The following is a 24,351-nucleotide window of genomic DNA, read 5'->3' as shown; positions in this document are numbered from 1 at the left end:
TCCACGCAAGAGTCACTAGAGAGGGAGGGATAAAAACAAACAGCCGTTTTCCACTGAAAAAATAATCCACAACCCAAGTTTATTCTTAAAATGTCAAGAAAAACTTAAAACATCAGCAGAAGAATCAAACTGAAACAGCTGCCTGAAGAACTTTTCTACCAAAAACTGCTTCTGAAGAAGCAAATACATCAAAACGGTAGAATTTAGTAAATGTATGAAAAGAAGACCAAGTTGTCGCTTTGCAAATTTGATCAACTGAAGCTTCATTCTTAAAAGCCCACAAAGTGGAGACTGATCTAGTAGAATGAGCTGAAATTCTCTGAGGCGGGAACTGACCCGACTCCAAATAAGCCTGAAGAATCAAAAGCTTTAACCAAGATGCCAATTAAATGGCAGAAGCCTTCTGACCTTTCCTAGAACCAGAAAAGATAAAAATAGACTAGAAGTCTACCTGAAATCTTAGTAGCTTCAATATAATATTTCAAAGCTCTCACCACATCCAAAGAATGTAAGGATCTTTCCAAATAATTCTTAGGATTAGGACACAAGGAAGGGACAACAATTACTCTACTAATGTTGTTAGAATTCACAACCTTAGGAAAAAATTTAAATGAAGTCCGGAAATCCGCCTTATCCTGATTAAAAATCAGAAAAGGAGATTCACAAGAAAGAGCAGATAGCTCAGAAACTCTTCTAGCAGAAGAGATGGCCAAAAGGAATAACACTTTCCAAGAAAGTAGATAAATGTCCAAAGAATGCATAGGCTCAAAATGGAGGAGCCTGTAAAGCCCTCAAAACCAAGTTGAGACTCCAAGGAGGAGAGATTGATTTAATGACAGGCTTAATATGAACTAAAGCCTGAACAAAACAGTGAATATCAGGAAGTTTAGCAATCTTTCTGTGAATAAAAAACAGAAAGAGCAGAGATTTGTCCCTTCAAGGAACTTGCAGACAAACCCTTATCCAAATCATCCTGAAGAAACTGTAAAATTCTTGCAACTCTAAAAGAATGCCAAGAAAATTTATGAGAAGAACACCATGAAATGTAAGTCCTCCAAACTCGATAATAAATCTTTCTAGAAACAGATTTACGAGCCTGTAACATAGTATTAATCACAGAGTCAGAGAAACCTCTATGACTTAGTACTAAGCAATGAATTTCGATACCTTCAAATGTAATGATTTGAGAACCTGATGGAAAAAATGGACCTTAAGACAGTAGGTCCAGCCTTAACGGAAGTGGCCAAAGTTGGCAGCTGGACATCCGAACAAGACCCGCATACCAAAACCTGTGAGGCCATGCTGGAGCCACCAGCAACACAAACGATAGTTCCATGATGATTTTGGAAATCACTCTTGGAAGAAGAACTAGAGGCAGGAAAATATAAGCAGGTTGATAACACCAAGAAGTGTCAGTGCTCCCACTGCTTCCGCCTGAAAATCCCTGGACCTGGAAAGGCATCTGGGAAGTCTCTTGTTTAGATGATAGGCCATCAGATCTATTTCTAGAAGACCCCATATCTGAACAATCTGATAAAACACATCTGGATGGAGGGACCACCCCCCTGGATGTAAAGTCTGACGGCTGAGATAATCCGCCTCCCAATGTCTATACCTGGGATATGCACCGCAGAATTTAGACAGGAGCTGGATTCCGCCCATGCAAGCATTCATAGCTTGTGGACTGTGAGTCCCACCCTGCTGATTGACAAATGCCACTGTCTGTGATAATGTCTGTTTAAAAATAAATGAATGGTTCTCTCTTCAACAGAGACCAAAACTGAAGAGCTCTGAAAATTGCACGGAGTTCTAAAATATTGATTGGTAATCTCGCCTCTTGAGATTTCCAAACTTCTTGTGCTATCAGAGATCCCCAAACAGCTCCCTAACCTGAAAGGCTTGAATCTGTAGTGATCATAGTCCAGGTAAGCTGAACAAGAAGCCCCTTGAACTAAACACTGGTGATTTAACCACCAAGTCAGAGAGTGTCAAACATTGGGATTTAAGGATATTAATTGTGATATCTTTGTATAATCCCTGCACCATAGATTCAGCAAACAAAGCTGGAGAGGACTCATGTGAAAACGCGCAAAGGGAATCGCATCTGATGCTGCAGTCATGAGACCTAAATTTTCCATGCACATAACCACTGAAGGGAATGACTGAGACTGAAGGTGCCGACAGGCTGCAACCACTTCAAACGTCTCTTGTCTGTTAGAGACAGAGTCATGGACACTGAATCTATCTGGAAACCTAAAAAAGGTGACCCTTGTCTGATGAATCAAGAAACTCTTTGGTAAATTTATCCAACCCTGTTTCCGAAGAAACAACACTAGTTGATTCATGTGAGATTCTGCAGAATGTAAAGACTGAGCTAGTACCAAGATATCGTCCAAATAAGAAAACACCGCAATATCCTGCTCTCTGTTTCCATAAAGCAGGGCACCTAGAACCTTTAAAAAATATTTTTTTGAGCGGTTGCTAGTCCAAATGGAAGAGCAACAAATTGGTAATGCTTGTCTAGAAAAGAGAATCTCAGGAACTGATAATGATCTGAATGAATCGGAATATGAAGGTATACATTCTGCAAATTCATAGTGGACCTAAAATGTCCTTGCTGAATAAAAGGCAGAACAGTCCTTAAAGTCAACATTTGAAAGTTGGTACTCATACATAACGATTCAAAATTTTCAGATCCAGAATTGGTCTGAATGAAATTTCCTTCTTTGGGACAATGAATAGATTTGAATAAAACCCCAGCCCTTGTTCCTGAAAAGGAACTGGCATGACTATCCATGAATTCCAGGTCTGAAACACACTTCAGGAAAACCTGAGATTTAACTGGATATGCTGGGATGCGTGAGAGAAAAAAAAATCTTCTCACAGGAGGATTTACTCAGAATCCTATTCGATGCCCCTGAGACACAATACTCTGAAACCATTGATTTTGGATAGAATTTATCCAAACATCCTTGAAAAAAACCTTAATTTGCCCCCTACTAGCTGAGCTGGAATGAAAGTCGCACCTTCATGCGGACTTAGGGGCTGGCTTTTGGTTTCTTAAATGGGTTGGATTTATTCCAATTAATGAAGGTTTTCAATTGGAAACAGATTCCATAGGGAAGGATTAGGTTTTTGTTCCTTATTTGACAAAAAGAACGAAAACAATTAGAAGCTCTATATTTACCCTTAGGACTCTTATTACCTTGGAAAGAAAGAGATAGCAATCTAGACTTAACAAGTCATATCAGCATTCCAAGATTTAAAGGGACACTCAAGTCAAAATTAAACTTCATGATTCAGATAGAGCATGCAATTTTAAACAACTTTCCAATTTACTTCCATTAACAAAATGTGCAGTCTTTTTATATTTACACTTTTTGAGTCACCAACTCCTACTGAGCATGTGCAAGAATTCACAGCATATACGTATATGCATTTGTGATTGGCTGATGGCTGTCACGTGGTACAGGGGGAGTGGAAATAGACATAACTTTGCAATTCATTTATCAAAAAACAGAATTTATGCTTACCTGATAAATTTCTCTCTTTTGCGATGTACCGAGTCCACGGATTCACCCTCACTTGTGGGATATTGTCCTTCCTGACAGGAAGTAGCAAAGAGAGCACCACAGCAGAGCTGTCTATATACCTCCCCCCTTAATTCCACCCCCCAGTCATTCGACCGAAGGCCAAGGAAGAAAAGGAGAAACTATAAGGTGCAGAGGTGACTGAAGTTTACATAAAAAATACTATCTGTCTTGAATAGACAGGGCGGGCCGTGGACTCGGTACATCGCAAAAGAAAGAAATTTATCAGGTAAGCATAAATTCTGTTTTCTTTTGCAAGATGTACTGAGTCCACGGATTCATCCTAACTTGTGGGATACCAATACCAAAGCTTTAGGACACGGATGAAGGGAGGGACAAGACAGGAACCTAAATGGAAGGCACCACTGCTTGCAAAATCTTTCTCCCAAAAATAGCCTCCGAAGAAGCAAAAGTATCAAATTTGTAAAATTTGGAAAAGGTATGAAGCGAAGACCAAGTCGCAGCCTTACAAATCTGTTCAACAGAAGCATCATTTTTAAAAGCCCACGTGGAAGCCACCGCTCTAGTGGAGTGCGCTGTAATTATTTCATGAGGCTGCTGTCCAGCAGTCCCACAAGCCAAACGGATGATGCTTTTCAGCCAAAAGGAAAGAGAGATAGCCGTAGCCTTTTGACCTCTACGCTTTCCAGCATAGACAACAAACAAAGAAGATGATTGGCGAAAATCTTTGGTTGTCTGCAAATAAAACTTCAAGGCACGAACCACGTCCAAGTTGTGCCACAGACGGTCCTTCTTAGAAGAAGGATTAGGACACAGAGAAGGAACAACAATTTCCTGATTGATATTCCTGTTAGAAACAACCTTAGGGAGGAACCCAGGTTTGGTATGCAAAACAACCTTATCAGCATTGAAAACAAGATAAGGCGAGTCACATTGTAATGCAGATAGTTCAGAAACTCTTCGAGCTGAAGAGATAGCTACTAGAAATAGAACTTTCCAAGATAGAAGCTTAAAATCTATAGAATGCATGGGTTCAAACGGAACCCCCTGAAGAACTTTAAGAACTAAATTGAGACTCCATGGCGGAGCAACAGGTTTAAACACAGGCTTAATTCTAACTAAAGCCTGACAAAAAGCCTGAACGCCTGGGACATCTGCTAGACGCTTGTGCAACAGAATAGACAAAGCAGATATCTGTCCCTTTAAGGAACTAGCGGACAATACTTTCTCCAATCCTTCTTGGAGAAAAGACAAAATCCTAGGAATCCTGATCTTACTCCATGAGTAGCCTTTGGATTCACACCAAAAAAGATATTTACACCATATCTTATGATAGATCTTCCTGGTGACAGGCTTTCGAGCCTGAATCAAGGTATCTATGACCGACTCATAGATAAAATCAAGCGTTCAATCTTGAATCAAAAGGTCCCGTCTCAGTGGCAGAGTCCATGGTGGCAGAGATGACATGTCCACCAGGTCTGCATACCAAGTCCTGCGTGGCCACGCAGGTGCTATCAAAATCACAGAAGCTCTCTCCTGTTTGATTCTGGCAATCAGACGCGGAAGGAGAGGGAATGGTGGAAACAAATACGCCAGGTTGAACGACCAGGGTACTGCTAGAGCTTCTATCAGTACTGCCTGAGGATCCCTTGACCTGGATCCGTAACAAGGAAGTTTGGCGTTCTGACGAGACACCATCAGATCCAATTCTGGTGTGCCCCATAGCTGAACCAGGTGAGCAAACACCTCCGGATGGAGCTCCCACTCCCCCGAATGAAAAATCTGACGACTTAGAAAATCTGCCTTCCAGTTCTCCACCCCTGGGATATAGATCGCTGATAGATGGCAAGAGTGAGTCTCTGCCCATTGGATTATCCTGGAAACTTCTTTTATCGCCAAGGAACTCCTTGTCCCCCCCCCTGATGATTGATATAAGCTACAGTCGTGATGTTGTCCGACTGAAACCTGATGAATCCGGACGAAGCCAGCTGAGGCCACACCTGAAGAGCATTGAATATCGCTCTTAATTCCAGAATATTTATCGGTAGTAGAGCCTCCACCTGAGTCCACAAACCCTATGCTTTCAGTGAATTCCAGACTGCACCCCAGCCCAGTAGGCGGGCATCCGTCGTCACAATAACCCACGCTGGCCTGCGGAAACACATTCCCCTGGACAGGTGATCCTGTGACAACCACCAAAGAAGAGAGTCTCTGGTCTCTTGATCCAGATTTATCCGAGGAGATAAATCTGCATAATCTCCATTCCACTGTTTGAGCATGCATAGTTGCAGTGGTCTGAGATGCAAGCGCTACCATAAGTCCGATTACCTCCATACACTGAGCCACTGACGGCCGAGGAATGGAATGAAGAGCTCGGCAGGTGGTTAAAATCTTTGATTTCCTGACCTCCGTCAGAAATATTTTCATGTCCACCGAATCTATCAGAGTTCCCAGGAATGGAACTCTTGTGAGAGGAATAAGAGAACTCTTTTTCACGTTCACCTTCCACCCATGAGATCTTAGAAAGGCCAACACTAAGTCCGTGAGACTTGGCAAGTTGGAAAGTCGACACTTGAATTAAGATGACGTCTAGATAAGGCACCACTGCTATGCCCCTCGGCCTTAGGACCGCCAGAAGGGACCCTAGCACCTTTGTGAAGATTCTTGGTGCCGTGGCCAACCCGAAGGGAAGAGCCACAAACTGGTAATGGCAAACCTGAGGAACTGGTGATGATCTTTGTGGATAGGAATGTGTAGATACGCATCCTTTAGATCCACTGTAGTAATATATTGACCCTCCTGGATCATTGGTAAAATAGTCCGAATGGTCTCCATCTTGAAGGATGGAACTCTTAGGAATTGGTTTAGGATCTTGAGATCTAGAATTGGTCTGAAGGTTCCCTCTTTTTTGGGAACCACAAACAGATTGGAGTAGAAACCTTGCCCTTATTCTGTTTTCGGAACTGGGCAGATCACTCCCATGGTAAAAAGGTCTTCTACACAGCGTAAGAACGCCTCTCTTTTTGTCTGGTTTACAGACAATTGAGAAAGATGGAAGCTCCCACTTGGAGGAGAATCTTTGAAATCTAGGAGATACCCCTGGGTTACAATTTCTATGGCCCAGGAGTCCTGAACGTCTCTTGCCCAGGCCTGAGGAAAGAGAGAAAGTCTTCCCCCTACTTGATCCGGTCCCGGATCGGGGGCTACCCCTTCATGCTGTCTTAGTGGCAGCAGCAGACTTTTTGGCCTGTTTACCCTTGTTCCAAGCCTGGTTAGGTCTCAAGGTTGGCTTGGATTGAGCAACGTTCCCCTCTTGCTTTACAGCAGAGGAAGAGGAAGCGGGACCACCCTTGAAGTTTCGAAAGGAACGAAAATTATTTTGTTTGGTCCTTGTCTTATTTGACTTATCTTTAGGGAGGGCATGACCCTTCCCTCCAGTGATGTCTGAAATGATCTCTTTCAGTGCAGGCCCGAAAAGGGTCTTACCTTTGAAAGGGATGGTCAAAAGCTTAGATTTAGATGACACATCAGCTGACCAGGACTTAAGCCATAACGCTCTTCGCGCTAAAATGGCAAAACCTGAATTCTTTGCCGCTAACTTAGCAAGATGAAAAGCGGCGTCTGTAATAAAAGAATTAGCCAACTTAAGGGCCTTAATTCTGTCCAAAATATCATCTAGTGAGGTCTCCATCTGAAGAGTCTCTTCTAGAGCCTCAAACCAAAAAGCAGCTGCAGTGGTTACCGGAACAATGCACGCTATAGGTTGAAGAAGAAAACCCTGATGAACAAAAATTTTCTTTAGGAGACCCTCTAACTTTTTATCCATAGGATCAATGAAAGCACAACTGTCTTCAATAGATATAGTTGTATGCTTAGCCAGAGTAGAAATAGCTCCCTCCACCTTAGGAACCGTCTGCCATGAGTCCTTTATGGTGTCAGAAATGGGGAAAAAAAATTTTAAAAACAGGAAGGGGAGCGAACGGAATACCTGGTCTATCCCACTCCCTAGTAACAATGTCCGAAATCCTCTTAGGGACCAGAAAAACATCAGTATAAACAGGAACCTCTAAATATTTGTCCATTTTATACAATTTCTCTGGAACGACAATAGGGTCACAATCATCCAGAGTAGCTAAAACCTCCCTGAGCAATAAACGGAGGTGCTCTAGCATAAATGTAAATGCCGTCATATCTGAATCTATCTGAGGGAACATCTTTCCTGAATCAGAAATCTCTCCCTCAGACAGCAAATCCCTCATCCCTACCTCAGAACATTGTGAGGGAATATCGGATACGGCTACTAAAGCGTCAGAAGGCTCAGCATTTGTTCTTAACCCAGAGCTACTGCGCTTCCCTTGCAACCCTGGCAGTTTAGATAAAACCTCTGTGAGGGTAGTATTCATAACAAGCCATATCTTGCAAGGTGAAAGAATTAGACGCACTAGAAGTACTTGGAGTCGCTTGTGCGGGTGTAACTGGTTGTGACACTTGGGGAGAACTAGATGGTGAAACCCAATTTACTTCTGTCTGAGAATCATTTAATGTCAAATTGTTATAAGTCAAAATATGCTGTTTGCAATTTATAGACATATCAGTACAATTGGGACACATTCTTAGAGGGGGTTCCACAATGGCTTCTAAACAAATTGAAAAATGAGTTTCCTCAGTGTCAGACATGTTTAACAGGCTAGTAATGAAGCAAGCAAGCTTGGAAAACACTTTATTTAATGAAAAAAACACAATTTGCAAAAACGGTACTGTACCTTTAAGAGAAAAAAAGGCATACACAAACTGCAAAACAGGTTAAAATTGCTTCAAAAATTCCAAAATGTTAACAGTACACCCATTAGGCTTTAGAAGGATTGCACCACAAGTAACAAAGCAATAGACCCCTGAAAGAAAAAAACGGATTGATAAGTGTCTAAAACCGGTTAAAACCCCCTAAAGCACCTTGCTACAGCTCTGCTGTGGCCCTACCTGCCCTTAGGAAGCGAAAATATGGGGTTTAAAGCTTCAATTAGTCCCTCAGAAGACTCTCAGGACCTCAGGAGAAGTTGCTTGCTGCTTGTAAATGTAGGCCCCATCCACCTCACTTGATGTTGCTGGAGCCTACACAAAACTAACAAACCCTGCCTGAAAGCCATGTGGGTTATAAACAACCCCAAAGAACCCTCAAGCAAATGTCAGCAGGAGCAAGCTGCACTTAGTCTTATGGCGCGGTCGGGCCGGGCTGTGACTATACAGCTGACCCGATGCGCTGAGTAAATATAACAGACCCGCTCAGCAGAGTACAGAGAGCGGGTCTGTAAAACAGCGTTTTTTAAAAAAAAATTAATAGGGTACATTATGTTTTATAATGTTTGGCTATTAAAATGTTATATAATTCTGCACTATGTGCAGAATTATATAACATTATTTTTAAGGTTTACTATCCCTTTAAGTACTATCTTCTATAGGAATAAATGGACATTCAGCTAGAGTAGAAATAGCCCCATCAACTTTGAGGATCTTTCCCCAAAACTCTATAGAAATTGCTGGTAAAAAGATTCAATTTTTTAACCTTGAAGAAGGAATAAAAGAAGTACCCGGCTTATTCCATTCCTTAGAAATCATATAAGAAATAGCATCAGGAACAGGAAAAAACCTCTGGAGTAACCACAGGAGGTTTAAAAAACAGAATTTACTAGTTCTAATATCAAGAGGACTAGATTCCACGATATCCAAAATAATTAACACTTCTTTAATAAAGAACGAAAATACTTCATTTTAAATAAATAAGTAGATTTGTCAGTGTCAATATCTGAGGAAGGATCTTCTGAATCAGATAGATCCTCATCAGAAGAGGATAATTCATTTTGTTGTCGGTCATAAAAAATTTCATCAACCTTATGAGAAGTTTTAAAAGACCTTATATTAATTAGAAGGCAGAATAGCAGACAAAGCCTTCTGAATAAAATCAGTAATAAATTCTTTAAATTTCATAGGTATAACATGTACATTAAAAGTTGAAGGAACAACAGGCAATGTACTATTTACTGATGAACACAATATCTGCATGTAAAAGTTTATCATGATAACCAATACAAATGACATTCGGAAATATAACGCACTTAGCTTTATTAGAACCGACATCAGGCAGCAAAGTTCCAACAGATACTTCTGAGGCAGGATCAGATTGAGAAATCTTGCAAAATGTAAAATAAAAAACAACATATTAAGCAAAATTTGTCAATTTCCTTATATGACAGTTTCAGGAATGGGAAAAAATGCAAATAACATAGCCCTCTGACATAGAAAAAGGCAAGAGGCAAATAGCAATGGGGTATTAAATTAATGAAAAAATTTGGTGTCAAGTATGATGCACAACGTAACTAAAAAATTTTTTGGCACCAACAACATCCGGAAATGACACACTAGCGTCACCAATGACGCAACCCTGTGTAAGGAACTCGGCGTCAACTACGTCGCCGGAAATGACGAACTTGCGTCAACGGACGTACTTTCGTAAGAATGACGCAATAAAGTCTAGCATTTGGTGCAGCCGCGGGCCTAATACTGCCCGCAATTGCAAGAAAAATGTAGTCAATTTTGAAAAAAAAGACTAAACCCCAGGTAAGAAAAATATTTCTCAAAATGTTAATTTTCCACAAATATGAAACTGACAGTCTGCACAAGGAAACACATGAACCTGACTCATGGCAAATATAAGTACAATACATGTATTTAGAACTTTATATAAATACATAAAGTGCCAAACCATAGCTGAGGTGTCTTAAGTAATAAACATACTTACCCAAAGACACCCATCCACATATAGCAGATAGCCAAACCAGTACTGAAACAGTTATCAGTAGAGGTAATGGTATATGAGAGTATATAGTCGATCTGAAAAGGGAGGTAGGAGATGAATCTCTACGACCAATAACAGAGAACCTATGAAATAGATCCCCATTAGGAAGACCATTGCATTCAATATGTGATACTCCCTTCACGTCCCTCTGACTTTCGCTGTACTCTGAGAGGAATCGGGCTTCAACAATGCTGAGAAGCGCATATCAACGTAGAAATCTTAGCACAAACTTACTTCACCACCTCTATAGGAGGCAAAGTTTGTAAAACTGAATTGTGGGTGTGGTGAGGGGTGTATTTATAGGCATTTGAGGTTTGGGAAACTTTGCCCCTCCTGGTAGGATTGTATATCCCATACGTCACTAGCTCATGGACTCTTGCCAATTACATGAAAGAAATTTATTTTAACCTCAAATAACTTTTGAGTAAAAGAAAAATTTATAGAAAAAAACAAACAAAACAAAAACACATTATGCTTCCCACACCTAGAACTATTATGAAGAGCCTATGACTGGGCACTCACTGTGTATTATGACATCACAGTACACAAACTTAAAGAGAAGCAGTCTGCCAGGAACGAGCAACAGCTCAGTGGCTTGTTCTATGGTCCAGTTACCACCTAAGTGTAGCTTCTTTTAGCCCAAATTGTGCTTTTCACAGAGAAAATTTTTTTCCTGAAGTAAATCAGTTTGATCCTGCCTAACAAGGTCAGTCCAGCCCTGAAATACCAGGCAATTATCATCAGATTATCATCAGATTATCAGCAGATTTTTATCACTTTCCACGATATTCCAGTTCTTTTTTGGTAAAAAAGAACTGGAATATCGTGGAAAGTGATAAAAATCTGCCATTTAGGGGTTCTAGATACCCACAAGTAGGCTTCAGAAGATCACGCTCTCTACGGGACATTCTGGTGAAGGTTGACCCTGTACTGTGCTACGAAAAATCGAACTGGCTACAGACCAAAAAACCTGGATGTTATAAGTGTGCGGGATGCACTACATGTAGTGGTTTGTCTAACGCAAAATTCTTTGTTCATCCAACCACCAATCGCAGATACACGATCCGACATAGAGTAACCTGCACGACGACACATATAGTGTATTTATTACACTGTCCGTGTGGGTTATTCTATGTCGGGAAGACTATCGACGACTTGCGCACCCGTATGGCCAATCATCGTGCAGCCATTCGATTGGCTATAAAAAACAAGGGGTCAGACCAACCCGTGGCACGACATTTTGCGCTGACTGGCCATACGGTTGCTGACCTGAGATATGTGATCATTGATCACATTCCACCCCCAACTAGAGGGGGTGATAGGGATAGACTCCTGTTGCAGTGCGAGTCCAGGTGGATCTTCAATCTGGGCACTTTGGTGCCCGGAGGGTTGAATACCAACCTGGACTGGCACTGTTATCTGTGATACCATAAGTCTAGGGAGCATTATCCTGAAGTTAGCAATAATTTGTATTATGATAGCCAGTATAGCCATACGTGGTGGTAGGTTTGACTCAAAATCATGTCTATACCAATTCCCAGTTTTTGAAATAGTTAGGTAAATTTGACACAGTAAACTACACGCATCGTAAGGATGTTAAGTGTTGTAACTATCTAGCTCTTACAATGGATATTGTTAGAATGTTAAGTGCATTGAGAATACTGTAACAATTGAACAGCTCTGTATTGTAACCATTTGTATTCACATTTTTGTTTTTAGTGTACACCGCGGCCGGTTGCCATGCCGACGCTCTGACATGCGCAGTCTTGCGCACAGGACGCCGGGTGACTTCCGGTATCGCGGTGATAGTCGGTGGAGGGTTTAAAAGCATTGAGGTATGTACACTGTTGTAAAGTCTGAGGACGAGGTTAAAATCCTCGAAACGTCACTTTGTTAAAATAAAGCTGTAAATGCTTTAAAGTATAAGTCCTGGTGAGTGCTCTCTTTTTTGGATATATATATATATATATATATATATATATACATATATATATATACATATATATATATATATATATACATATACATACATACATACACATACTGTACATAACTAGTATAACCATAGCTAAGTTTACTTTATGTATATATTTACACATTTTTAAGAATATTTTTTTACAACTTACTAACTGAATGACAGAACTGAGTGAATACTTCCACATGACAGATGAAGGGTGAGTGCCAACTTTTGAGCTGGAAACAGATTGGCAGAAAGTCGGAAAAAAAGAATTATGTTTAAAAGGACCACAAGACTTCCAATTTACCTCTCCAGTTAGGAATTATTCAAAACTACTTATGATCATGGACAGGCATTGGAGTCATAAATTAAAGTTTATATCAGAAAGCTCTCAATATGGATGTGAGCTAGCCACGACTGATGTTACTGGCAATTACTATAATACTGGTGGGATATGGCTGATCTGTTGGATGGCAAAAACTGCAATTTCGGTGAAATGGCTTTGTGCATGGGAAAATTATTAGAATGAAAAAAGGAAATTTATGCTTACCTGATAAATTTGTTTCTTTTACGATATGAGTCCACGGATTTCATCCTTACTTATGGGATATCGCCTCCTGGTCAGCAGGAGGAGGCAAAGAGCTCCACAGCAGAGCTGCATAAATAGCTCCTCCCTTCCCCTCCAACCCAGTCATTCGACCGAAGTCAGGAAGAGAAAGGAAAAGCCAAGGAGCAGAGGTGACTGAAGTTGAACAAAAATAAAAACCTGTCTTAGAAAATGACAGGGTGGGCCGTGGACTCGTCATATCGTAAAAGAAACAAAAATTTATTAGGTAAGCATAAATTTCCTTTTCTTTTACAAGATATGACGAGTCCACGGATTTCATCCTTACTTATGGGATATAATACCAAAGCTATAGAACACGGATGAAAGGGAGGGACAAGACAGGAAACCTAAACGGAAGGCACCACTGCTTGAAGAACCTTTCTCCCAAAAACAGCCTCTGACGAGGCAAAAGTATCAAATTTTTAAAATTTTGAAAAAGTGTGAAGAGACGACCAAGTTGCAGCCTTGCAAATCTGTTCAATAGAAGCATCATTTTTAAATGCCCATGAGGAAGTCACAGCCCTAGTAGAATGCAGCGCATATGAATAGACCGGTCCGTTCGCCAATGGCGAGTAAAAATTTCTGCGGGCAAGTAAAATTTACAGTTTACCAGCCCGGCTGGCGATCTCACCATTGGCAGCTTTGCACTATTTTTTGGGGGGCAAAATATGTTCTTTTTTATTCATACTGCAGCCGCACTATTTCCCGCACTATTTTTGCAGCGCCTTAATACTACTACTAGCAATACTAGCGCAGCGCATTAATTCCATCTAGCTTGCGCAGCGCATTAATTCCATCTAGCTTGCTTGTCCGTTGTTAGTGATGTCACATCAGGGCGTACAGTATTTTTAGGGAGCATACGCACTTTTATTTGGGAGCATTGATACAAGCTTGTGTTCCGGATGATACATTGATGTCACAGCAAAGATCCTCGTTAACGGCACCTTGTTAGCGATGTTGCAGCTGATGCACAATTTTGTATGGACTACAATAGCAGCGGAAATAATGAAAGAAAGTGCTGCTCAGGTTTGCATTACTGTATATTTTTCTGACATACCGACCATGCTTCTGGAAGTTACCTTAGCAATGTCACAGCATACGCACTATTTTTTTGGGAGCAGAATACCGGTAGCAGACACTGCAGCTCAGGTACTGATAAATCCTGTTCCATTTCAAAGTGATGGCTATATGATGTGGCGCTATCTTAATAATGTCAGTGAACCATCAAAGAAGAAGAAGAAGGTAGATGATGCAGAAAAGAGAGAAAGGGCCAGACAATATGAAAAGGAAAAGAGAGAGAGACAATTCAAAGACAGCTGGATGATTAATGATAAGGGAGAAAAGAGAGAGTGGCTTGTGTACAACAGCTCAAAACAGGTTATGCTATGTAGTGTATGCCAGGCATTTTCAAACAAACGGAATGCATTTGTGGAAGGTACCAGCACAATGAAACTTGAAGGTATTCGATCACATGAGCTTTCATCAGGGCATCTGTGGAGTGTCCAGTGTGAGTCAAACCAAAAATTAAAGCAGACTGAAACACCTGCTGGACAGGCAATCACTACCATGACAAAGGCACAGACAGAGAAACTAAAACTACTGTTTCGCAACGCTCATCTCCTTGCCATTAAATCGAGGCCTTTCTCTGACTTTCCAGATTTGTGCAAGTAAGTAAAGTGTATGTTTTTATTTGTTTGGCTTTTCCCTAACTGTGTGCTTGGTTTATATTACTTTTTTATATCCCAAATGCTAATTTTTATCTCTTGACTATTTTGTTTCTACAGACTTGACAAAATGAAGGGTTTGGATGTGGGAGATACCTATCTTAATGCCATATCAGCACGGTCATTTGTACACTTTATTGCACAGGAAGAAAGAAAACATACAAAAAGAAAATATGCAGCTGCCAAGTTTGTTGCAGTCTTGTGTGATGGTTCAGTTGATAGTGCAGTGGTGGAGGAAGAAATTATTTATGCTAGATTTGCAATAGAAGGCAAGGTACACACAAGATTTGTGGCTTTGCAGTCAGTTGAAAAGGCTGATGCTGAAACCATTTCTCAGGCAGTAAATGCAGCAGTTACACAACACCTTGACCAGTCATGGAAGGAGAAACTAGTTGCAATAGGCACTGATGGAGCAGCAGTGATGCTGGGAAAAAATGGAGGAGTTGTGCAGAAGCTAAAAGGACAGAGAAAGCATGTTGTTGCAATTCACTGCATGAGTCACCGCTTGGAGCTAAGTGTCAGGGACACAGCAGCCAATAATGATAGTCATCAGAAGTTAAAGGATCTACTTCTAGGGTTATATTTATTTTATCACAAGTCAGCACTCAACCGTGCAAATCTTAAGAACAGCTATGCTTCTTTGAAAATGAGGCCACTATTGCCTACACGAGCAGATGGGACACGATGGGTAGGCCACTTCTGGCGTGCACTTGACCATTTCCTCAAAGGTTACAAAGCAATAATACAACATCTTGATCAGGTATGTAGACCTCTGCCCCTTCCCTCTGCTATCTCTCCAGCCTTCCCTTGCTTTCTCCCCATGTCTCTCAAGCCCCCTTTCTCTCCCTCCATTTCACCCTCCCCACTCCTGTTCCTCCCTATCTGTCCCTTTCCCCCTACCTCTTATTCCTTTTATCTCTCCTGTGCTGCTGTCATTCACTCTCTCTGCCTTTCTCTAGCTCTCCCTCCCTCTCTCTGTCTCTCAAAATTGAGAAACCAAATCCCAGAGAGAGAGAAAAAGAAAGAATAAAAAATGAGAGATAAGCAGGGCAATTATGTATTGTATACTACTTTATTTCTAGGTCCAATCTCCTGATGCAAAAGGAGTGAGAGGAGAACAGCAAGCAAAGGCCAGATGCTTTTACAGAGCTGCTACAAGTCTGTCAATGGTCCAGTATGCTTGTTTCATGTATGATGTGCTTTTACAGCTATGCAACTTGTCCAACACTCTTCAGAACCGAAATGCAAGTGTTGCAGATGTCCACAACAGTTTGGAAGTGACCAAAAAAATACTGATCGCTCTGAAAGAGAGGTATGTACTTTTTTGTTTTGTTGTTTTGTTCTATAAGAGGTTTTGTTATTATGTTCATATATGTTCCAGGCCTGTACCTGGGTCACTTCTTCATTCTATTCAGTATGATGAAGAAGGCACAGCAAGGTTTGAAGGAGTTGAGTTGAAAGGAAAGAATGATGCCTTCAAGAGTTCAAAAAAGAAGTTTCTGGAAGCAATACAGTCCAGCTTTGAAGATCGCTTTGAAGACATTGAAGAAGGAGTTCTTCAGGCAACATCGGTGACATCCTTCAAAACATGGCCTGACAAAGAAAACTCAGAAGGTATTTCTACATTTAAAATGTAATTAGAAATGTTCTCTACATTAAAATATTATTAGGACATATTAAACAAAAATATATCAATATGAATTACATATATTTTGTTTAATTAGTATAGTTTATTTTAGTACTAGAGCAAAAAAAATATGCATCAAACATGTTTGCAAGGAATTTCTTGTTTTCTTTCTTCCAGTCTTTGGCAATGAAGACATTGTAACTCTGACCAGTCAGTTTCAACCAGTACTGGAGGCACAGGGTGTTAGTTGTAGGGAAATAGTGAATGAATGGACAGTTCTTAAGACTAGTTTGTATAACAAGAATGACTGGGAGAAGAAGCTGAAAACGGTCACCTGTCCTGAACTCAACAGAGAATTCGGAGATAAATATGGCCATCTTCTGAGTTTGATGGACTTGATCCTAACCTTGCCAGTCAGCACATCAGAATGTGAAAGAGGCTTTTCCAAAATGAAGATGATCAAAAGTGACTGGCGCTCCTCCCTCTTAACTTCAACATTGTCAGATTTAATGATTGTAAACCTTCATTCTGCACCAGTAGATCAATTTGATCCAAGTGATGCAGTAAGGCATTGGGCAACAGCAGGACCAAGAAAGAGAAATGTCACATACAAAAGGTCTACAAATGAAACATCAAATTTAGTAATTGCTGAGGTTGCAGAGGTTCCAATCCCTTTTGATCATCTTGAAAATGATGAGGAGCAAGCAGAAGAGTTTGAGGTGTCAAGACTTAATGAGGTTTATGATTGTGAGTTGAACTTCCCAGAGCACTCTGACTCAGATTGACATCTGTTAACAGTTTCAACAATGTTTCATGTGCAGCATAGATCAGTTACTTTCTGTATTGACTTCAATACAATGGCTGAGGCTCAGTTACTAATTTTATTTTCAAATTTGCTTAAAATATATCAATACTAGTTCACTAAAAGTCTAATTTTGCACTATTCCATAGTTCAATGATTGTATAATTGGACCAATGTCAGGAATGTATACAAAAATAAAGAATACAGGTTTGTGAGATTATAACAACAAGGTGTCTTTTGTCCTTTTTAATGTATAATGTACACATATGCAGAATGCGCACGGGCGAGTAAATTTTCCTGCGGGCTGGTAATTTTTTGCAGTTACTCGCCCGATGGGCGAGTTCAGTTTTTGGGTAATCATAGGCCCTGAGAATGAGACGTAATTCTATCAGGAGGCAGCTGTCCAGCAGTCTCATATGCAAAACGGATGATACTCTTCAGCCAGAAAGAAAGAGAGGTAGCCGAAGCATTCTGACCCCTACGTTTCCCAGAAAAGACCACAAATAATGAAGAAGATTGACGAAATTCTTTAGTCGCCTGCAAGTAAAACTTCAGAGCACGGACCACGTCCAAGTTATGTAACAGATGGTCCTTCTTAGAAGGATTAGGACACAATGAAGGAACAATAATTTCCTGATTAATATTTTTGTTGGAAACAACCTTAGGAAGAAAACCAGGTTTGGTACGTAACACTACCTTATCGGAATGAAAAATAAGGTAAGGAGGATCACATTGTAATGCAGAAAGCTCAGAAACTCTGCGAGCAGAAGAAATAGCAACCAAAAATAAAACTTTCCAAAATAACAATTTAATATCTATGGAATGCATAGGTTCAAACAGAACCCCTTGAAGAACCTTAAGAACTAAATTCAAACTCCAAGGAGGAGCAATAGGTCTAAACACAGGCTTGATTCTAGTCGGAGCTTGGCAAAATGATTGAACAACCGGAATATCTGCCAGACGTTTGTGTAATAAAATAGATAAAGCAGAAATCTGTCCCTCAGCAAGGAACTTGCTGATAACCCTTTCTCCAATCCTTCTTGGAGAAAAGATAAAATCCTAGGAATCCTAATCTTATTCCATGAGTAGCCCTTGGATTCGCACCAATAAATATATTTACGCCATATCTTATGGTAAATCTTTCTAGTAACAGGCTTACGTGCCTGGATCAAGGTATCAATGACTGAATCAGAAAACCCTCGCTTAGATAAAATCAAGCGTTCAATCTCCAAGCAGTCAGCTGCAGAGAAATTAGATTTGGATGATGGAAGGGTCCCTGAATGAGAAGGTCCTGCCTCACTGGAAGCTTCCACGGTGGCAGAGAGGACATGTCCACCAGATCGGCATACAAAGTCCTGCGAGGCCACACAGGAGCGATGAGAATCACCGAAGCCCTCTCCTGTTTGATCCGAGCAATCACCCGGGGAAGGAGAGCAAATGGTGAACGACCAAGGCACTGCCAAGGCATCTATCAGTTCGGCCTGAGGATCCCTGAACCTGGATCCGTATCTTGGGAGCTTGGCATTCTGATGAGATGCCATAAGATCCAGCTCCGGTCTGCCCCATCTGAGAATCAGGGTGGCAAAGACCTCCGGATGGAGTTCCCATTCCCCCGGATGAAACGTCTGTCTGCTCATAAAATCCGCTTCCCAGTTGTCCAATCCTGGGATCTAGATTGCTGACAGATAACAAGAGTGAGCCTCCGCCCAACAAATTATCTTGGATACTTCTGTCATCGCTAAGGAACTCCTTGTTCCTCCCTGATGATTGATGTAAGCCACAGTCGTGATGTCCGACTGAAATCGGATGAATTTGGCCGAAGCCAACTGAGGCCAAGCCTGAAGCACATTGAATATTGCTCTCAACTCCAGAATATTGATTGGAAGTAGAGACTCCGACCGAGTCCACACACCCTGAGCCTTCAGGGAATTCCAGACTGCACCCCATCCTAGTAGACTGGCGTCCGTTGTCACTATCACCCATGAGAGTCTGTGGAAGCACGTCCCTTGGGACAGATGATCCGGCAACAACCACCAAAGAAGAGAGTCCCTTGTCTCCTGATCCAGATCTATCTGAGGAGACAAATTTGCATAATCTCCATTCCACTGTCTGAGCATGCTCAGTTGTAGAGGTCTGAGATGAAAACGAGCAAATGGAATGAAGCCCATTGCCGCCACCATCAATCCAATTACCTCCATGCACTGAGCCACTGAAGGCCGAGGATTGGACTGAAGGGATCGGCATGTATTCAGAATCTTTAACTTTCTGACTTCCGTCAAAAAGATTTTCATGGATACAGAGTCTATTAGAGTTCCCTGGAAAGGAACCCTTTTCTGTGGGATTAGTGAACTCTTTTCTAGATTCACCTTCCACCCATGAGTCCTTAGAAAGGATAGAACAATGTCGGTATGAGACTTTGTCAGCTGATAAGACAACGCCTGGATCAGAATATCGTCCAGATAAGGCGCCACTGCAATGCCCCGCGGCCTGAGAACCGCCAGCAGAGACCCTAGAACCTTCATGAAGATCCTGGGTGCCGTGGCCAGCTCGAAAGGAAGAGCCACAAACTGAAAATGTTTGTCCAGAAAGGCAAACCTCAGGAACTAGTGATGATCTCTGTGGATAGGAATATGAAGATATGCATCCTTTAAGTCCATGGTAGTCATATATTGACCCTCCTGGATCAATGGAAGAATTGTCCGAATAGTCTCCATCTTGAAGGATGGAACTCTGAGAAACTTGTTTAGACTCTTGAGATCTAAAATGGGTCAGAACGTTCCCTCTTTTTTGGGAACCACAAAAAGATTTGAGTCAAACCCCTGCCCCTGTTCCTGTATTGGAACGGGACAAATTACTCCCATAGTGGAGAGGTCTTTTACACAACGTAAGAACGCCTCTGTTTTTATTTGGTCTACAGACAATCGTGAAAGAAGAAACCTTCCCCTTGGGAAGGAATTTTTGAACTCCAACTGATACCCTTGAGACACAATTTCTAGTGTCCATGGATCCTGAACGTCTCTTATCCAAGCCTGGACAAAGAGAGAAAGTTTGCCCCCTACTAGATCCGGTCCCGGGTCGGGGGCTGCCCCTTCATGCTGTCTTGGGAGCAGCAGCGGGCCTCTTGGGTTGTTTACCCTTGTTCCAAGCCTGGTTGGGTCTCCAGGTGGGCTTGGCTTGTGAATAATTCCCTTCCTGTTTAGTGGAAGAGGAAGGGGGGATTCCTTTGAAATTGCAAAAGGAACAAAAATTACTCTGTCGTTCCCTTTGCTTAGATGTCTTGTCTTGCGGGAGCAGATGACCCTTACCTCCCGTGATGTCAGAAATGATCTCCTTCAAGTCAGGCCTAAACAGGGTCTTTCCCTTGTAAGAAATAGCCAAGAGCTTAGATTTCGAGGACACATCCACAGACCAAGATTTTAACCATAAGGCTCTTCTTGCTAAGATGGAAAATCCTGAATTCTTGGCCGCCAGTTTGGTGATCTGAAAGGTGGCATTCGTAATAAAAGAATTAGCCAGCTTAAGGGCCTTAATTATATCCTGTATTTCCTCTAAATAAGTCTCAGTCTTAAAAGACTCTTCCAGAGCGTCAAACCAAAAAGCAGCCGCAGTTGTGACTGTTACAATGCAGGCCGTCGGTTGTAATAGGAACCCCTGGTGAACATAAAGTTTCTTGAGAAGACCATCTAATTTCTTATCCATGGGATCTTTGAAAGCACAACTGTCCTCGATAGGGATAGTCGTACGCTTAAGGATACATCTTCTTAAACATAGGGGAAGGGGAGAACGGGATACCCGGTCTTTCTCATTCCCTAGCAATAATTTCCGAAATTCTCTTAGGAACCGGAAAAACGTCAGAAAATGAAGGAACCTCCAAATATCTGTCCGTCTTACTCAATTTCTCTGGAGGGACCATAATAGAGTCACAGTCGTCCAGAGTCACCAAAACCTCCCGTAGTAACAGACGGAGGTTTTAAAGTTTAAATCTGAAAGACATTACTTCCGAATCTTTCTGGGGTAAGGTACTCCCCGAGTCGGACAATTCCCCCTCAGACAGATTCTCCCCACCCCCCAATTCAGAGCCCTGGGAGGGTACATCGGAGATTGTCATCAAAGTATCAGCAGTCGCAGGGACCACCTGGGTCTCTTTCCTGCTGCGTTTGCCTTGCAAAACTGGTAACATAGATAAAACTTCTGAAAGAGTAGATGACATAACTGTAGCCATATCTTGCAGAGTAAATGAAGCAGACGCAGTGGAAGAACACAGCGTCGCTTGAGCGGGCGTTAAAGGCTGTGAAGCTTGGGGAGAAAGTTGCGGCATACCCTGAATCTCATCAGTCTGAGAACATTCTTTAGATATACTGTATCTTTACTAAAAAAAAAAATTCTATTTACATTGTAAGGCTCTCTCAATACATGAGAGACAAAGTGTAACAGGGGGTTCCACAATGGCATCTAAACACATGGGATATGTACTTTGCTCAATGTTATACATGATAACAGGAAAACAAAAGCAAGCTTGGTCGCGTCACAGAAAATGCATTACTAATAAAAAAACATAATTTATGTAAGAACTTACCTGATAAATTCATTTCTTTCATATTAGCAAGAGTCCATGAGCTAGTGACGTATGGGATATACATTCCTACCAGGAGGGGCAAAGTTTCCCAAACCTCAAAATGCCTACAAATAAAAAGTGCGAAAGCATATAAAATAAGGAATTGGAATAATTGTGCTTTATACAAAAAAATCATAACCACCACAAAAAAGGGCGGGCCTCATGGACTCTTGCTAATATGAAAGAAATGAATTTATCAGGTAAGTTCTTACATAAATTATGGTTTCTTTCATGTAATTAGCAAGAGTCCATGAGCTAGTGACGTATGGGATAATGACTACCCAAGATGTGGATCTTTCCACGCAAGAGTCACTAGAGAGGGAGGGATAAAATAAAGACAGCCAATTCCTGCTGAAAATAATCCACACCCAAAATAAAGTTTAATGAAAAACATAAACAGAAGATAAAAACTGAAACCGCTGCCTGAAGTACTTTTCTACCAAAAACTGCTTCAGAAGAAGAAAATACATCAAAATGGTAGAATTTAGTAAAAGTATGCAAATAGGACCAAGTTGCTGCTTTGCAAATCTGATCAACCGAAGCTTCATTCCTAAACGCCCAGGAAGTAGAAACTGACCTAGTAGAATGAGCTGTAATCCTTTGAGGCGGAGTTTTACCCGACTCGACATAGGCATGATGAATTAAAGATTTCAACCAAGATGCCAAAGAAATGGCAGAAGCTTTCTGGCCTTTTCTAGAACCGGAAAAGATGACAAATAGACTAGAAGTCTTTCGGAAAGACTTAGTAGCTTCAACATAATATTTCAAAGCTCTAACAACATCCAAAGAATGCAACGATTTCTCCTTAGAATTCTTAGGATTAGGACATAATGAGGGAACCACTATTTCTCTACTAATGTTGTTGGAATTCACAACCTTAGGTAAAAATTCAAAAGAAGTTCGCAACACCGCCTTATCCTGATGAAAAATCAGAAAAGGAGACTCACAAGAAAGAGCAGATAATTCAGAGACTCTTCTGGCAGAAGAGATCGCCAAAAGGAACAAAACTTTCCAAGAAAGTAATTTAATGTCCAATGAATGCATGGGTTCAAAAGGAGGAGCTTGAAGAGCCCCCAGAACCAAATTCAAACTCCAAGGAGGAGACATTGACTTAATAACAGGTTTTATACGAACCAAAGCTTGTACAAAACAATGAATATCAGGAAGATTAGCAATCTTTCTGTGAAAAAGAACAGAAAGAGCAGAGATTTGTCCTTTCAAAGAACTTGCGGATAAACCTTTATCTAAACCATCCTGAAAAAACTGTAAAATTCTCGGAATTCTAAAAGAATGCCAAGAAAAATGATGAGAAAGACACCAAGAAATATAAGTCTTCCAGACTCTATAATATATCTCTCTAGATACAGATTTACGAGCCTGTAACATAGTATTAATCACAGAGTCAGAGAAACCTCTTTGACCAAGAATCAAGCGTTCAATCTCCATACCTTTAAATTTAAGGATTTGAGATCCTGATGGAAAAAAGGACCTTGCGACAGAAGGTCTGGTCTTAGCGGAAGAGTCCACGGATGGCAAGAGGCCATCCGGACAAGATCCGCATACCAAAACCTGTGAGGCCATGCCGGAGCTACCAGCAGAACAAACGAGCATTCCTTCAGAATCTTGGAGATTAGTCTTGGAAGAAGAACTAGAGGCGGAAAGATATAGGCAGGATGATACTTCCAAGGAAGTGATAATGCATCCACTGCTTCCGCCTGAGGATCCCGGGATCTGGACAGATACCTGGGAAGTTTCTTGTTTAGATGAGACGCCATCAGATCTATTTCTGGAAGCTCCCACATTTGAACAATCTGAAGAAATACCTCTGGGTGAAGAGACCATTCGCCCGGATGCAACGTTTGGCGACTGAGATAATCCGTTTCCCAATTGTCTATACCTGGGATATGAACCGCAGAGATTAGACAGGAGCTGGATTCCGCCCAAACCAGAATTCGAGATACTTCTTTCATAGCCAGAGGACTGTGAGTCCCTCCTTGATGATTGATGTATGCCACAGTTGTGACATTGTCTGTCTGAAAACAAATGAACGATTCTCTCTTCAGAAGAGGCCAAGACTGAAGAGCTCTGAAAATTGCACAGAGTTCCAAAACATTGATCGGTAATCTCACCTCCTGAGATTCCCAAACTCCTTGTGCCGTCAGAGATCCCCACACAGCTCCCCAACCTGTAAGACTTGCATCTGTTGAAATTACAGTCCAGGTCGGAAGAACAAAAGAAGCCCCCTGAATTAAACGATGGTGATCTGTCCAACACGTTAGAGAGTGTCGTACAATCGGTTTTAAAGATATTAATTGAGATATCTTTGTGTAATCCCTGCACCATTGATTCAGCATACAGAGCTGAAGAGGTCGCATGTGAAAACGAGCAAAGGGGATCGCGTCCGATGCAGCAGTCATAAGACCTAGAATTTCCATGCATAAGGCTACCGAAGGGAATGATTGTGACTGAAGGTTTCGACAAGCTGAAATCAATTTTAGACGTCTCTTGTCTGTCAAAGACAGAGTCATGGACACTGAAACTATCTGGAAACCCAGAAAGGTTACCCTTGTCTGAGGAATCAATGAACTTTTTAGTGAATTGATCCTCCAACCATGATC

The 24,351-nt window shown here is 41.3% G+C and overlaps 1 protein-coding gene across 2 annotated transcripts in view; it reads right to left on the bottom strand.

Annotated features, from left to right (window-relative positions):
- The window catches only part of LOC128657232 (zinc finger protein 585A-like), a 117,364-nt gene that overhangs the window by 18,051 nt on the left and 74,962 nt on the right, over positions 1-24,351 (bottom strand). The gene's annotated exons all lie outside the window — the stretch shown is intronic.

Source organism: Bombina bombina, chromosome 4 (assembly GCF_027579735.1).
Source record: "Bombina bombina isolate aBomBom1 chromosome 4, aBomBom1.pri, whole genome shotgun sequence".
Lineage (NCBI taxonomy): Eukaryota > Metazoa > Chordata > Amphibia > Anura > Bombinatoridae > Bombina > Bombina bombina.
Note: the sequence above shows the minus strand (reverse complement) of the source record. Positions and strands in the feature narration are given on the sequence as shown.